Source organism: Perognathus longimembris, chromosome 20 (assembly GCF_023159225.1).
Source record: "Perognathus longimembris pacificus isolate PPM17 chromosome 20, ASM2315922v1, whole genome shotgun sequence".
In the NCBI taxonomy this organism is placed as follows: Eukaryota; Metazoa; Chordata; class Mammalia; order Rodentia; family Heteromyidae; genus Perognathus; species Perognathus longimembris.
This window is the reverse complement of record NC_063180.1, coordinates 6,560,650-6,578,138: the sequence shown is the minus strand read 5'-3', so window position 1 is coordinate 6,578,138 and position 17,489 is coordinate 6,560,650. Positions and strand designations below refer to the sequence as shown.

The 17,489-nt window shown below is 46.0% G+C and overlaps 1 protein-coding gene across 1 annotated transcript in view; it reads left to right on the top strand.

The window, feature by feature from the left end:
• The first annotated feature begins 1,313 nt into the window (after positions 1–1,313).
• The window catches only part of Ralb (RAS like proto-oncogene B), a 40,926-nt gene continuing 24,750 nt past the window's right edge, over positions 1,314–17,489 (top strand). Inside the window, exon 1 of the mRNA XM_048369304.1 lies at positions 1,314–1,413. The gene's annotated coding sequence lies outside the window, so the exon portion shown is untranslated. The remainder of the gene's footprint in view (positions 1,414–17,489) is intronic.

Genomic DNA, 17,489 nt, shown 5'->3' with positions numbered 1-17,489 from the left:
TGACCTAAGGAGACTGTGATCAAAGTTCCTAGCTAAAGGGAGATAAATCCTTACAACTCTGTCTGTAATTAACCAACAGAACAGAACTGGAGGTGTGGCTCAAGTGATAGAGCCCCTACGCAGAGCAGAAAAAGCACACCCCCTCATCAGTACAGGCTTACTGGCCTATAAGGATGTGATGGCAGGAGGTGACAATCCATTAGTTGTTGATATGTAGCAATGTAATCAAAGCACAAAGCCTTTGAGAAAATACTTGTGCATCCTAATTTGTAAGAATTACACAGTGCTAGCTGCTGTATCACATTGAAGAAGAGATTAATGGCAATCATTTAAACTGTTTACTGTGACACGGGCTTTGAGCTTTGTAAAGAGGTAGGTGTGTGCGGTTCAGCATTCAGCTGAAAGGAGGGAAATCAACCAAAGCTAGCCCTATTTGGATAGTGTCAAGGATAGAAAATTACATGAACCTGGGATTCCTAGAAGGAGGGAGGGGTAGTGTGGCCCACTACTTTCTCTTTTTAAAAATTGTATTGTAAAGGTGACATACGGAAGGATTACAGTTACATAAGTCAGATAATGTACGGTTCCTTTAGAACAGTGTCACCCCTCCCCCATTCTCTCCTGGAATTTCCCCTCCCATCTTCCCTCCCCCGCCCACTACTTTCCGCCTCAGGCCATGGCAATGAGGATTGAGACCTAGTAGTGTCCCGGGTCAAGTTACGGCCAGGCACAAGTTAAGTAACTTTATTACTGCTAATGGACGTCATTAGATAAGCCACTGGTGGCGGCCCCAGAGGAAACTGCGGGTGTCCAGGGCTGCAAGACCCCTGCCACACCCGTGCGCAAGCACACTTGGGCACTTCGTCCCCTTCTTCGGTTTTGGTCAACCAGGTCAGTCCTTCCCTTTTACTTCTCACTACTCCGGCCTGGCCCTGGCCCACATCCCACACAAGGACCGCCGCTCCTCCGCCAACGCCCGGCGTCCCCAGACCTGTACCAAGCTTTTCCACTGCAGCAGCAGTCACGTGCAGCGTGGCTCCCTCGGACTGAAGGGATTCGGAAGTGGGCGGGGCTGGCCTGTCGGGGCCGCCCCTCCGCCAGAGACGTCTCCTCATTGGCGAACTTCTTTCTCCGCCCCCCCCCGTGGTTTTTAAGGCCCTCTTTGGATTGGTTTGGGATGCTTACATGGGCGTGGCCTTTAGGGGAGGAAGGGCGAGGGCGGGAGGGCGCGCTCCCGAGAGGAGGGGTTGCCTGGACGACGTCGGGGGCGCGCCGGGGGGTGGAAGTGAGCTGGGGCTGCTCAATGACAAATCGGCTGGGGACGGCCTGGGTCGGGCCCCAGGAGTGGGCGGGGCGCATTTAAGAGCTGCCGGCCTGGTGCTTTCGGCTGAGGCGGCGCGAGACCGGTCCCAGGTGAGGGCGTCGCGCGGGAAGGGGGCCCCTCCGGGCTGGGTGGGGCCGGGGTTGACGGGGAAGTGGGCGCGCCGCCGCTGCCCGCCGCCGAGTGAGTCCCCGCCGCTGTGTCCGGGCGGGCAGCCGCGGGGCGCGTCGCTCCGAGGGGCGGGCGGAGGCGACTCCGGGTTGGCGGCCATCACCCCCTCCCCCGCTTCGGGATCCCGCTGGGGAGCCCTGAGCGGGCAGGGGCGTCCTGAGCCGGGGGCCGAGGAGATGGGGCGGCGCCCCAGCCTTTCCACGGTCGCCTCTTCCTTTTCCCACCAATGGCCACCGCTTCCCCTTCCTGTCCTTCCGGGCCTCCCGCCCGAGGACCGTCCACTTCCTCACTCGGCGGCCGCCGCGGGCGGGATGGGAGCGACCGAGCGCGGCTAAACTTAGGACCGAACTCGTGCGACCCGGACCTCGGGTTCCGGAAGTGTTTTGGTTTGTGGTCTGTTCGTGTCGGTCCCGTCGCGAACGAGCAGCATAGCACTCGCCGGCCTGTCTGGCCTTACAGGGGGCTAGCGGAGGTGGCTTCTTCTAGAAGCTCCGCGGCGCTTCCACGCCCGCCGCCCGGCCCTGTCTTTCTGCCCTGTCCTCGCGTGCTGGGGTCCCGGGGGCCGTCCCTTTGTGCGCACCCTCAGGTGAGTGCTCGAAACGGGAGCTTTCCTGTGGTCGCCAGGTGAGTCTCGTGGGGAGTTCTCAGATCAGGCGAACTGACTGAATTGTTGATGGAGGGGGCTTGGCCGAGGCTTGCTTTAAGTTATCCATGACTTGCCTTCAATGCTTGTCGATGCGCCCTAGTTTCCTAACCTCGTTTCTTCACTTTGGGGGATGGCTACTGAGTGCTGATTAAAAGAGCGATAGCATATCTTTTAGATGTGCAAATGATCCATGTTCTAAGCACCGCAGAAAGATTCTTGGAGGTCAACCTCAGAACAAATCAAGGTAGTGTTCTTTAAGGTACGAGTGATAGAAACACAATATTGGAGTTCTGAGAAATGGAGTGATCATGAAAGGTACCACACTGTCTCCACATGAATGGCCACACAGTCTCGGCGGCCTTTTTCTCTCAAGGCTGGTGCTCTACCATTGAGTCATACTTAGATTTCCAGATTTTGCTGGGTTAATTGGAGATGAAAGTCTCACAAAGGGGCTGGGAATATGGCCTAGTGGCAAGAGTGCTTGCCTCCTACACATGAAGCTCTCGGTTCGATTCCCCAGCACCACATATATGGAAAACGGCCGGAAGGGGCGCTGTGGCTCAGATGGCAGAGTGCTAGCCTTGAGCAGGAAGAAGCCAGGGACAGTGCTCAGGCCCTGAATCCAAGGCCCAGGACTGGCCCCCCCCCCCAAAAAAAGTCTCACAGACTTTTCTTCTTGGTCTGGTTTGGAACCTTGATCTTTAGATCTCAGCCTCCTGAGTAGCTAGGATTTCAGATGTGAATCACCGATACCTGGCTTGGTTCTGGAACTTTATTAGTGATGAGATTTTAAACATTGTTTTCCTAAATTGCAGTATGGACAACTTGGAAAAGATGATAATAGTTATCCTGAATGTGAGGATTAAATGAAATGGGAAATGTTGAGGATTTTTTTTTTTTTTTTGGTGGTAGTGGGGAATGGTATTATGGTTTGACTAATTGTCTCCCAAAGGCATGGTCACCATCCTGGGGTTCTGTTGACATGTGGTGGAGACAAGTGAGGAATTAGGACTCTGGGATTGCCCTTGAAGTGGACATTGGGACATTTGCCTCTTACTATCTCCATTTCTGGGCCATTTTGCCATGAGCAGCTTCTCCAAGCGCTTCCAACCATAATGGATTCATTGCCTTCCTATAGGGTCCAAGCAACATGCTGTGGACTGGAACCTTGAAATCCTGAACCAAAAATCTTTTCTATTTCTCCCCCTCCCCCTCCCCCTCCCCCTCCCTCTCCCCCTCCCCCTCCCTCTCCCCCTGGCTCTCCCCCTCACTCTCCCTCTCCCTCTCCCCCTTTCTTTCTCTTTTGCCTGGTCCTGGGGCTTGAACTCAGGGCCTGAGCACTGTCCCTGGCTTCCTTTTGCTCAAGGCTAGCACTCTACCACTTGAGCCACAGTGTCACTTCTGGCTTTTTCTGTTTATGTGCTGAGGAATCAAACCCAGGGCTTCATGCATGCTAGGCAACACTCTACCACTAAGCCACATTCCCAGCCCCTTTTTTCTTTTTAAGATGAGTTTCTAAGGTCTTTGTTACAGTAATGGAAAACTGGCCAGCATGAGTAGGAAGACTCCAAGGATATACATATAACCCTGCATGTAGTTACAGTTGTGTTAGCTAGTCTGCTTATTCTGAGCACATCCAAGTACTTTTCTTGGTACTATGGATTGAACCCAGGGCCTTACCACATGCAAAGTACACACTCCGTCACTGAGCTATACTCTTAGTCCATTTAATTAAAAAAAAAAAAGTTTCCTGCCTCTGAAAAGTAGATATTTTTCTAGGATTCTGTGTGGAAAAAGTACAAGCCTAAGTGTGTGTGTGTGTGTGTATATATATATATATATATATATATATATATATACACACACATATATAGTTTTTTTTTTTTTTTTTGGCCACTCCTGGGGCTTTGACTCAGGGCCTGATCACTGTCACTGGCTTTTTTTAGCTCAAGGCTAGCACTCTACCTCTTGAGCCACAGCACCACTTCTAGATTTTTCTGTCTATGTAGTGCTGAGGAATCGAACCCAGGGCTTTGTGCATGCTAGGCAAGCACTCTACCGCTAAGCCACATTCCCAGCCCCTAAGTTACTAGTTATATTTTGAGAAAATGGGACCAGGGCTTATAAAGATGGGAAAAGAAGACTTCATTCAAACAGAAAGTATATTTTACTGATGTCAGTAGAAACTGGAAGAAGTGGAATGGCTGGAAATTCATTCCCTGAAATCCTTTTCTGTTTGTTTTTTGCCAGTCCTGGGGCTTGAACTCAGGGCCTGAGCACTGTCCCTTTTTTTCTTTTTTTCTTTTTGCTCAAGGCTAGCACTCAACCACTTGAGCCACAGCACCACTCCTGGCTTTTTTTTTTCTATATATGTGGTGCTGAGGAATCGAACCCAGGGCTTCATGTATATGAGGCGAGCACTTTACCACTAGGCCATATTCCCAGACACCCTGAAATCCTTTTTTTGGCTGGTTGTGGCGCCTGAACTTGGGGTCTGAGCACTGTCTCTGAGCTCATTTTTGCTTAAGGCTAGTGCTGTATCATTGAGCCACAGTACTACTTCCAGTTTTCTGTTGGTTAGAGATAAGAGTATGATGGGCTTTCTTGCCATGGCTTGTTTTGAATCATGATCCTCAGATTTCAGCTTCCTGAGTATCTAGAACTACAGGTGTAAGCCACCAGCTCCCAGCTGCCTTGAAATTCTTACAAGTTCCTGACTGAAGATTGCTTGATACTCTGTGAACAATTCTTTTCCCCTGGTCCCGGACCTTGAAATCTGGGTGCGGTCCTGAACTCCTTTTGCTACTGCTTTAACTATAGCTCCATTTCTGGATTTTTCTGTGATTAATTGGAGATAAGAGGCTCACAGATTTTCCTGCCCGAGCTGGCTTCATACTGTGACCCCTCAGATCTCAGTAGCTAGGATTATAGGCATAAGCCACTGGTGCTTGGCTCCCCATGAACAGTTTTGAAGCTGAGAGCTGAAAAAATATATTACTACTATTTAAGAAAAAAAACCTTGGGGGAGGGGGGAGGGAGGAATGAGGGACAAGGTAACAAACAGTACAAGGAATGTATCCAATGCCTAACGTATGAAACTGTAACCTCTCTGTACATCAGTTTGATAATAAAAATAAAAAAAAATAAATTGTGAAATAAGAAAAAGAAAAAAACCATATTAAGGTGATATATATTCTTTGTACATCATTCAACCATCCTCTACCTCTCTGGATTTTGTTACTAAATTCTTTGTCATTTTTCTAGTTTTTGGAATCCGAAACATCATTGATTTTTTTTTTTTTTTTGGCCAGTCCTGGGGCTTGAGTAAACTCAGGGTCTGAGCACAGTCCTTGGCTTCTTTTAGTTCAAGGCTAGCTCTCTACCACTTGAGCCACAGTGCTACCTCCAGGTTTTTTTTTTTTTTTTGTATTTTTAATTTGGTGCTAAGGAATCGAACCCAGGGCTTCATGCATTCTAGGCTAGCACTCTACTGCTAAGCAACATTCCCAGCTCCCCCCCTTGTTTTGGTTGGTCATGGGGCTGAACTCAGGGCCTTGGCACTGGCTTTTTTGCTCAAGGCTAGCACTGTACTACTTTGAGCCACAGGTCCACTTTCGGTTTTCTGGTAGTTAATTGAAGATAAGAGTCTCACAGATTTTCCTGCTTGGACTGCTTTGAATTGGAATCCTCAGATCTCAACCTCCTGAGCAGCTAGGATTACAGGCATGAGCCAGCAAGCAGTGTCTGGCTGGAGATTTTTTATAAGCTCAATTTGGAGACAGAATGACAACCTAAGATAGGATTGGAACAATTGGTGAGCCTCCTGAAAGGTTTCAATATAACTGGTCTCAAGATAAAACACAAGAGTGAGTCTTACTTGCCACTGACTCTAGTTACTTTTTTTTCTTGTGCTAGGTATTTGAACCCATGCTAGGTAAGTATCCTCCCATTAAGTTATATACCCAGCCCAGCTCCATTTCCTTTTTTTTTTGGTCAGTCCTGGGGCTTGCACTCTGGGCCTGAGCACTGTCCCTGAGCTCTTCAACTCAAGGCTAGTGCTCTACCACTTGAGCTACAACACCACTTCTGGTTTTCTGGTGATTAATTGGAGATAAGAGTCTTAAAAACTTTCCTGCTTGAGCTGGCTTTGGGCTGGCATTGAACCTTGATCCTTAGATCTTAGTAGCTAGGAAGGATTACAGGCTTGAGCCACTGGCACCTGACCCCATTTACTTCTAAGTGACACCTTGGTGGAAGATGTACGTGGTCATGTTGTTTTCTGAAGTTGGAATCCTGGAAAAGTTGAGTGGCTACTTCTGACTCAGAATGTCTCCAGAAGTTCCAGTCATCTGAATATGTGTCTTGGCTGGAGGATCTGATTTCAAGATGGCACACTTACTGGCTGAAGACCTCAGTTCTATATCAAATGAGTCCCTCCACACCACTACTTTATAAAGTAGTAGCTAACTTTCTCCCAAGTTAGTGACCTGATAGAGAATTAATATGATAATACTATGGAACGCTGGTAGTACCTGAAATCCTAGTATTTGGGAGGTAGAGCCAGGAAGATTGCAAATTTGAGGCCAGCCTGGGCAATTTAGTGAGATCCTGTCTCAAAAAACAAGTAACAAAAGGAAACTGTATAGTGTGGTATCTAGTCATGCAAGCACACTGTCATTGTCCCAGCACACAGGCCAGACTTGGTACTCTGTGGGAAGGGACCCAATGACCGGTATTTGGGGGTTATTGTCATTCTTGGAAAAATTAGCTTCCCCTCCCTTCCTCCCTTCCCACCTTCCTTTCTTTCTGTTGTAGGGCTTGATCTCAGTGCCTGGGGATTGTCTCTGAGCTTTTTCCCTCAAGGCTAGTGCTTTACTGTTTTGAGCCACAGCACCACTTCCATTTTTCTGATGGTTAATTGGAGATAAGATTGTTATGGACTTTCTTGCCCTGGCTGGCTTCCAACTATGATCCTCAGATCTCAACCTCATGAGTAGCAAGGAATATAGGCTTGAAACAGTGGCACCATGTTTACCAGGCTATTTTTAATTTTCAGGTAGTATTTATTTGCCTAGAAATTCTTTAGTGAGTGGATACAATTTTCCTCAGGATCTAGAGGTAGAAAGAAGAGTTAGGAATCCGGGGCTGGGAATGTGGCTTAGTGGTAGAGTGCTTGCTTAGCATTCTGGAAGCCCTGGATTTGACTCCTCAGTACTACATAAGCAGAAAAAGCCGAAAGTGGAGCTGTGACTCAAGTGGTCTTGAGCACAGAGAGGCTCAGGAACAGAGCCCAGGCCCTGAGTTCAAGCCTCAGGACTGGCAAAAGAAAAGAGTTAGGAATCCAAGGCCTCTAGCTAAATGACCTCCACACTTCATTTCATTCCCTGAAAATCCTGTGTTCATGTAACAAATTTTTAAAAAGTATTACTATTCAGTAGTGATACAAAGTGGTTTCAATTCTTGAAATCAGGTTATGAGTAGTGCATTTTGGTCAATGTCACTCTTCCGTAATTCTCCCCCTGCTTTCCCCATCCCATCCTACCTTCAAATTCCATAGTTCATTTTTTACATATGTACATTGAAAATAATGACTGTTTGCTCACCCTTCCTCCCTCTGTTCCTGTGCCCCCTCCTCCTGTTGCCCTCTCTACCCCTGAACGTGTTTCAGTTTCCTGGTATTTCTTTTGTTAAAACAGTTCATTGGTTGTTTAGAGGAGTTGCACAGTTGGATCCTAAGTATATATTCCTTAAGCCAATCTGTTTTGTGTGTTCATGATTATAACCTTGTATATGCTATCCTGTATGTTTGTATATTAAGTCTAACTTCCACAGAAGAGAGAGAACATGCACCATTTGTCTCTCAGTCCAATTTCACTTAATTTTTTCTAGGTCCACCCATTTCCCTGAAAATTCTATTGTACATATATCACATTTTCTTGATCCATCTGTTTGGCTTCTGAGCTGTTTCATATCTTGGCTCTCATGAATAGTGGAGCAATGAACATTGTCCTTTTTAATTTTGATAGTTTTCATTTTAAAATCAACTTGGCTGTATATAATTACAATATCCAGCATGAAGTTATGGGATAGGTATAGATAATACAAGTGTTGTCACAGTGAGGCGAACTAGCATGTCCATCTAACAAATTTTCTCTTGAGTTTTGGTGCTGGTAATCAGGGTCTTGTGCTTTTATCATTTTTGCTCAAGGCCTGTGTTCTACCCTTGGAGTCATACCTACAACCAGTTTCTGCTGGTTAATTGGCTTCAAATCTTGATCTTCAGATCTCAGCCTCCTGAGTAACTAGGAGTATAGGTATGAGCCATGGACATCTGACACCTGGACACCTAATGTGTGTGTGTTTTTGTGTGTGTGTGTGTGTGTGTGTGTGTGTGTGTGTGTGTGTGGTGGGGGGTTGCAAGTGAAGAGTACGGGTGAAAATCTCAGCTTAAATCTTCAGCACTGTTTAGTTCTACCCCTCTATGGCCCTGATGTATTAGATCTTTATTCATCCTACATGCCTGTTTCTTGTCTCTGACCTCTAGCTCTTCCTCACTCTCCTTTTTCTCTTTGTTCTCTTAAGCAAGTTCATATCAGAAGATCTTACTTATGGTATTGAATTGTAGGAGTGGCCTTTGTTCTTCCTGCTGGAGTCATCCTCAGGCAGAGTTGAAGAACCAACAAAATTACATTTCCTCTGCTTTTTTGCTTTGGTGCTTTCCTCTTTCTGTATTCTAATTTAAGAGCAAGTATCCTTCTTTTCTTTTGTCCTATCTTTCCATAACCTCTCTACTTTCTACAGGAACTATTGTTGATTAACTGGCCTTATTGTTTGGAATGGATTTTAGCCTTAGGACACCTTTAGTAATATTTTTATCTTGAGCCTCTTTTTTTCTGATTTTTTTTTTTTTTTTTTGGCCAGTCCTGGGCCTTGGACTCAGGGCCTGAGCACCATCCCTGGCTCCTTCCTGCTCAAGGCTAGCACTCTGCCACCTGAGCCACAGTGCCCCTTCTGGCCATTTTCCATATATTTGGAGCTTCATGTGTAGGAGGCAAGCGCTCTTGCCACTAGGCCATATTCCCAGCCCTTGAGCCTCCTTTTTTCTGTGTGTGTTTTGTTGTTGGCTGTGGGGCTTAAACTCTGGGCCTGAGCACTTTCTCTGAGCTGTTTTTTGCTCAAGGCTAGCACTTTGAGCCACAGCTAGTTATTTGGTGGTTAATTAGAGATAAGAGTCTGGGGAGGCTGGGAATGTGGCCTAGGGATAAAGGGCTTGCTAGCATGCATGAAGCCCTGGGTTCGATTCCTCAGCACTACATATACAGAAAAAGCTGGCAGTGGCGCTGTGGCCCAAGTGGTAGAGTGCTACCCTTGAGCAAAAAGCAGCTCATGGACAGTGCTCAGGCCTTGAGTTCAAGCCCCAGGATTGGCAGGGGGTGGGGTGAGGGTGTGGGGAAGAGTCTCTGGGACTTTCTTGTCCAGGCTGGCTTTGAACCTTTATTCTCAAGATCTCAGCTTCCCTTGTAGCTAGGATTTCAGGCATAGGCCACCAGTGCCCACCTATGTGAAACCTTTGTAAAAATCTCAAATATATATTAACTTGGTAATTGTTGCCATTTTTAAATTGCTAATGGCCCTAAAATCTACCAGATTTTTCCCATACATGTTGTCATGCCCCTTGTCTTAACTGCCATTGTCTCTAGCCTGGCATCTGATCTTGGCCCTTCTGGCTGTTTTCCACTCTGTTGTCAGAGTGATCTTTGCAACACAAGGCCTAGTGATGTCTTCTGGCTTTCCTGTGCTCTCCATGGAGCATATTTAAGCTTGACCTAGGGGGTCTGAAATGATCTACTAACTCCATTTTATCTCTTTTGTCTGCTCATACTAGCTCCAACCTCTGAAGGTCTTTCTTCAGTTTCTTGACTAGACTTTGTTCTCTTTCACTTTAGGTCTTCCTAAAACAGCAATATCACGAGGTAAAAGAACCCCATAGGGGAAGCAGTTGGCTTAGTGATGGCAGTAGAAAAAGGCTGGGCTGGCTGGGCAGAAGTCATGGTCAATGCAGGGTTTAGACTTCATTGTAGTGAGCCACTAGAGTCCTTAAGCACATTGGCATTTGCATTTTTAAGAAAATTTCCTTGGGTTTGAAGAAGGGCCAAGGTGGTTGAGGAGTTAGGAACTACCAGTGGTCATTGGCTGGTGACTGACACTTGACTGTAGCAGAGAAGGCAGAAGAAGAGGATGGATTTGAAAGGTATTTTGGAGTCCCAATCAGTAGAATTAGATGAATTGGTTAGGAATAGGCATAGGAAGTAACCTCCATGTTTTCTGGCTTTAGTAAAGACTTAGATTCTCCTAGGTACACCTGCTGTGGTTAGATAGAGAGGGAACAAACATATTAAGGGGGAATGAGTGAAGAGTTTTATTTTGGGACTCTTGAGTTTGAGATTCTTGTGAGATAGCCAAGTGAGGAAAGGTGGCAGGAAGGCTGAGGGGCCTGGGCTCACCAGTTTGGAAGCTATGTGTAAAGTCACTAGAACAGATGGGCTTGCCTACATGTGAACTTGATCTCTGAAGCAGACCATGCATGGGTAGAAACCAGGTGCAGAGGATGATTGGGGAAATTTGAAGCCCTGGAGAAGAATGGGGGCTGTAGAATCTATTCTAGGACCAGAATTTCCAAGAGAAGCTTTTTTGCACTGGCCTCTGGGGGCCTTGCCCTTTATGGGCAAAATTTTATCACAATTGATAGGTGCTATGTGCAGAGAAAGAGGGGTAGGAGAAGAGAAAGGATTCTTTTCATTGGTGTTGGTTACATGATGTTCATTGGTGACCTTGAAAGAACAGTTTCTATGAGGTTAGGTTGCAGGAGGAAGACACTGCTGCTCAGAGTGGGTTCAGAATCTTGGACTGAAGTCTTGACCTGCTGAATGTGAATGTGCATTTGAACAAGATTCCCAAGTCATCATGTCTACACTGAAGTTTGGGAAGTTTGAGTACCAGTGTATTATGGTTTGGACAGTTTGTCCCTGAAAGTGTTGGAAATCTGGTCCTCTGTGAAGCAGTGTTGAGGTTCTCTGCCAAGAGCAGGCATGGGGAGGCAAAGGGGGGAGTAGCTAAGATTTCTAGAGCATGGAGCAAGTGTCCGTTCCTGGTTTGTGATCATAATGGCATTTAAGATGAGGTTCCATGAAGCTGCTTACCAGATTTCTTTTTCTTACTGGCAACATCTGCTTGCCTATGTTGTGGTAGAAAGTAGAGCAGTGGGTACAACTGAAGGATGACAAGACCCTCTTTCAAAACAAAACACCCTACTGAGGATGTCTCTGAAGGCAATGACATCATGTTTTTGGGGTGATGGATTAGCAGGGGGTGGTGGAGAGGACTGAACAGGGAGGGTGATAGTAGAGCTCAGGAGAGAGGAGGAGAGGGAGAGAGAGAGAAGGAGGGGAAGAGAAGAGGAGGGGAGGGGAGGTAAGGTATATATGTCAGAGGCCAAGGCTTATAAGTGGAAGAAGGCAGAAAATTGTGGTGGTGAGTATTGGAGTGAGGGAGCCAGAAGAGGAAGACTGGAGGCCTAGAGAACACTGTTTTGGGAGATAGTGAAGTTCAGGTGTGGTAGGTGGAATGAAGGCAAAGGGTTTTTGGAGAAGAGAAGGCCAAGGATGTGAGAGAGACTTCATTCTTGGTTGGGACATTTGTATTGGTGACAGAGGTGGGGTAGGAGGAAGGCTGCCACCAGAAGCAGTCCTCAGTGACGGAGGTGGCCAGCAGGTCTGGAGCTGATAGAACATTACTGGACATGTGACAGGCAGGAAAACCACATCTGCTCCACACAGCTTTTGCAATGGAGAAGAGACTAAGGGAGTACTCAGCAGGAGTGGTAGTGGGAAGAACACTTAATCTGGGTGCATGACAGGGGAGGCCAAATAGCTTCTGCTTAAGATGTCCCTAGGGAATACCCTAGTAAAGCTATAGCTTAAAAGGAATGTGTTTAGAATTGCCAAATCACTTGGTGGCCTTGCTGGTGTTCCTGAGGTGGGGACAGGGGGCTTAGTCATTTTAGGGAGTGGATGTGGTCATGTTGGATGGAGAGTTTCAGTAATGAGTGTGTGGATGCCTTCCCCTTCCGGTGGTGCCTCAGTCACCAGGATGTTCAACTGGGCACCTCCCTGGGAGGGAGGTAGCCCCTTCCATCCCTGCCCTGTCCAGCCATGGCTGGGAGGAGCACCTGCAATGCATGGTTCTGGCTACTTTACCCACTGACCCAGCAATGAAGGAGAAGGAAGACTGTTTCTTTTAGGGCAGTTTCAGGAGCTATTGGAGACAGTTAGGACAGGTATATCCTAAAATGCCCACTGAGCTAGAGGGGTGGTACAAGCCTGTAGTCCTAGCTACTGGGGATGCTGAGATAGGATGATTGCTTAAGCCTAGCAATTTAGGGTCAGCCTGAGCAACATGATGTGGCTCTCTCAGAGAGAGAGAGAGAGAGAGAGAGAGAATATGAATATGACATGTTGTTTTGGGGTGATGGAAAAGGTAGGTTGTAAAGGACCCCATTCAGGAGACTACTTCTGTGCTGTTTTTGTGTTCAGAATGTCTTTGGTACTTTCCCATCTGCACGTTTATAGTTGTCCTATGACATGGACAGAGAAGATCTTGTTCTTGCTCATCAGGTCTTTGCCTTGCAGTTCAGCAGCCCAGCCATGTGGAGACAGCACTGGCCTACAGGCCTGAGTCTCCCAGCGTGTAATCAGGACTTGGTGAGGAAATCTCCCTGTCTTGTGTCTTCTTACTTCAGGGACCAGCATCTCATCCTGCTTCAGCATCTGCTTGGCTCCAAGGCCAGAGTTTCTTTAAGATTTTCTAGAATTTTGAGTGATAATTCAGGAAAAACTTCCCTTGATAGGCATGTCCTCATTTGACTGAGGAGAGCTACTCTGGTATGTGTGTGTGTGTGTGTGTGTGTGTGTGTGTGTGTGCGTGCGTGTGCGTGCGTGTGTGCGCATGTGTGCCTGTGTGTGCGTGCATATGCGTGCCAGTGCATGGGGCTTGAACTCAAGGTCTGGGCTCTGTCCCTGAACTTTTTTTCTCAGGGCTAACACTACTTGAGCCACATCTCCACTTCTGGCTTTTTAGTGTTTGATTTCAGGTAAGAATCTATGGACTTTGTGCCTGGGCTGGCTTTGAACCACAATCCTCAGATCTCAGCCTCCTGAGTGTTAGGGTTACAGGTGTGAGACACTGGGGCCCTGCTTTTTTTTCCTTTTTAATGTTCAAAAATTATGTTGTACTTAGAGGCTATATTTTGTTTATGTTGATTGGCTTTATGTTTTTTTTCCACCTTTTGGCTAGTGAGAATAATACTGATAGGATCACAGATATGCATATAGCTGCTCAAGTCCTTGCTTTTTGACTTTTGGTTCTTTTGGGTATATAACAAGTGACTCTCCCAGGTCATTGTTTTAGGACTTGTGCTCTGTGTTGCCTATGTGTTTTCCTACCTTCCTTGTACTCTTCTTTTCCAAGATCTGTGTCCTTGAAACAAGTTCCAGTATTTCATACAGACTTTTAAAGACATCCCCCCCTACCATAGTAGCATGGGAAGTTGGATGGAGGATGGAGCTGGAGCTGAAATGTAGTGAGCCAGCATAGACTCTGAACCTCAGACTGCTGGGCTGATGAGCTATGCAAACTGTGTTTCAGTATATCATGCTAACTATACTATTGAGTAGAGGATGTAGTAGAATCTGTGGAATATGTTGAAATCTCTACCTGGGACTTCATTGGGATAGGTAATTCAGCAATGGAAAGATTGGCTTTGCAGGTAGGAGGGTTTCAGAATGAGTCTGTATAAATTGGTAAGCCTCTGAAAGGCTTGCAAATCCTAGAGATTCCATGCTGGTGGATTATGTTGGGAGAAACTTTATTTAAAAAACATCTACATTAAAAAAAAAAAAAAAGCAGGTACTGGTGGCTCATGTCTGTAATCCTAGCTACTCAGTAGGCTGAGATTGGAGGCTTTCTGTTCATAGCCAGCCAGGACATGAAAGTCTGTCAGACTCCTGTCTCTATAATTAGGTACCAAAAAAGCCAGAAATGGAGCTATGGCTTTAGTGGTAGTGCGATGGCCTTGAGCATAACCTTGAGTTCAGGGACAACACCCAAGCCCTGTAAGCCCTAGGACTAACAAAAAGGAAAAGAAAAAAACAAACAGATCTTGCAAATTACTTGCAATATTTCTTTTTGCTTTGCCATTCAGTAGTTACTTCTAAGGCAGGCCACAGGAAAGAGAGCGATTGAGTCTCAGCTTCCCACTGCTGCTTGGGAAGGGAGAGTGGTCCAGCTCTGGCTTTGTAGCCATCCAGCATTGAGTATCTCCCGCTTGGTAGCCAGTGCTTATGGCAGGCGGATGACCGAGTGGCTGAAGCTGCTGGGGAAGACTGACCTTACGTCTGGGAAATGATCAGTTTTCCAGGTGCAGCAGTAGGCACTGTTGGTCACCATGGGGGCATGTCTAGGATGGTGGTAGAGGAATACTTCGGCTGACTATAAAATTGCAAATCAAATGGCTTTCTTTTTTTGTTGTTGTTGGTTGTGGGGCTTGATCTCTGGGCTTGGGTGCTGTCTCTGAGCTCTTCAGCTCAAGGCTAGTGCTCTATCACTTTGAGCCAAAGTGCCACTTCTGGTTTTCTGGAGGTTAACTGGAGATAAGAATCTCATGGATTTTCCTGCCTGGGTTGTCTTTGAACCATGATCCTCAGATCTCAGCCTCCTGAGTAGCTAGGATTGTAGGCGTGAGACGGTGCAACTGGTTTTCGGAGGACAAGACAAGAGACAGTCCTGGTAGAAGGAATAGCATGTTCATATAAGTACCAAGTGGAAGGTGAGTGCTTGTTCTCAGGTTGTTGAAATACCATGTTTGTTTAAATTGTTTTTGACAAGAGTTTCACTACCCTAGTCTGACCTTGAATTCCTGATCCCTCTGCCTCAGCCTCCAGAATTCTGGGATTATAGACTTGTGTCACAACACTTTTCCAATGTGCTTTTGATAAGAGACTTCACAGTTTCTATGTTTTGATTTATAGGATTTTGTTTTTTGTGAATCCAGGGTTTAGTTGGAGGAACATTTAAAGAAGTGTTACGGTACAGAAATAACTGGAACAACTTTATTCAAGCCCGCAGACAGTAATGCTATTTGAATTGTTTCACAGATCTAATTTTCGCATAAAACTACCAAAAAATGAAATTTAGACAATTCCTTCTCCTCTTCCTCTTTTTCTTTGTCAGGTGTTGTGCTTGAACTCAGGGTCTGGACGCTGTTTCTGAGCCTCTTTGTGCTCAAGGCTAGTGCCACTTCCATTTTTTGAGTGGTTAATTGGAGATAAGAGTCTCAGGGATTTTTCTGTCTGGCATCAAACCATGATTGTGAAGATTTCAGCCTTCTGAGTAGCTAGGATTACAGGTGTGACCCACAGGCACCGAGCTTTGCCTGGCAATATTTATTTATTTTGGTCAGTTGTGGGGCTTGAACTCTGGGCTTGGGTGCCTTCCCTACTCTTCCATAATGCCACTTCTGGTTTCCTGGTGGTTAATTGGAGATAAGAGTCTTACGCACTTTCCTGCCCTGGCTGGCTTTGAATGGCTATCCTGAGATCTCAGCCTTCTGAGTAGCTGGGATTCACCCAGCTTTGTTACAAGTTTTTACTAGTTTGGTGTTAGATGGTAAGAAATGAGAAGATCCTTTGTTGACTATCCACTGAAAACAGCATCTTACTCTGTCAATAAAGTAATTGAATTTTACTTTAAACTATTTCCTTTTTTCCTCCTCCTGGGTTGGGGGAGGTCCTTCATGACCCTAATTTAGATTGAATTGTTCCTTATTTGGATTGTAACACAAGTGATATGAAAATTGGAATTTCCCTTGGAATTTAGCTGCTTAATGCCCTGTGGAGGATTCCCACAGGGGCTTCATTAATGTGTAGTTTCTGGTTCACAGGTGTGGAGAACCTGCGGTTTCACATTCCCACAGCTCCCAGGTGTGCCTCAAAACAGACCAAACCCTAAGTGGAAACATCTTGATAGCCTATAACCCACACTTCAGGACTTCATGGGAAATTTCTAGTAACATGTGTTTTAAACAATCCAACTTCTATTTGGCCTTATTAAATTGGTCCTACAATTCACATTGTTATAAAATGAAAATAAAATGGAGAGGTGAAAGTTGAAGCTGTGTACTTGGAGTGGCATAGCTGTTTGTGTATCAGCAATGTGGGTGTTATCATTCTCTCTGTTCTCATACACAGATTCTTTTTTCTAAACAAATACCATATTGTAGGCTTTCAGCAACTTAAGCTTTTGTTGTTGTTTTCACTTAATGATTAATCCTGATTATGTCCTAGGTTGATATAAAGATCTTCTTTTTTGGCCAGTGCTGGGGCTTGGGACTCAGGGCCTGAGCACTGTCCCAGGCTTCTTTTTGCTCAAGGCTAGCACATCTTCATTCTTTTTTTTTTTTTTTTTTTTTTTTTTTGCCAGTCCTGGGGCTTGAACTCAGGGCTTGGATATTGTTCTTGAGCTAGCACTCTACCACTTGAGCCACAGCACCACTTCTGATCTTTTCTGTGTATGTGGTACTGAGGAATTGAACCCAGGGCTTCATGCATGCCAGGTAAACACTGTACGACTAAGCTACATTTTCAGCCTTCCATTTCCTTTGTGGTAGTTTATTGGAGATAAGAGTCTCAGGGGGACTTTGCTGCTCAGGTTGGCTTTGAACCATGATCCTAAGATCTTAGCCTCCTGAGTAGATAGGATTATAGGTGAGAGCCATGGGTACCTGGCCAATATTGGCCTTTTTGGGGGTGGGGTGGGGCGGTTGGTTATGGGGCTTGAACTCAGGGCCTAGGAGCTGTCTCTGAGCTCTTTTTGCACAAGGCTAGCACTCTACCACTATGAACAAAAGTGCCACTTTTGGCTTTCTGGTGGTTAGAGATAAGGTCAGGGATTTTCCTTCCTGGGCTGGCTTTGAACTGTGATCCTCAGATTTCAGCCTCTGGAGTAGCTAGAATTATAGGGTGAGCCACTGATGCCCAACTAATATTTGGCCTTTTGAGCTTGGCTTATCTTGTTCAACATGAGGATCCTCCAGTTCTATTTTCCTATAGATAACCTGATTTCCATTTTCTTTGTAGCTGAGTATTTTTGTTCCCCCCCCCTTTTTTTTTTGGTTAGTTGTGGGGCTTGAACTCAGGGCTTTGGGTGTTGTCCCTGAGCTTTTTTTTTCACTTAAGGGTAGAAGTCTGCCACTTTGATCTACAGCACCACTGGTGGTTAATTGGAGATAAGACTCTC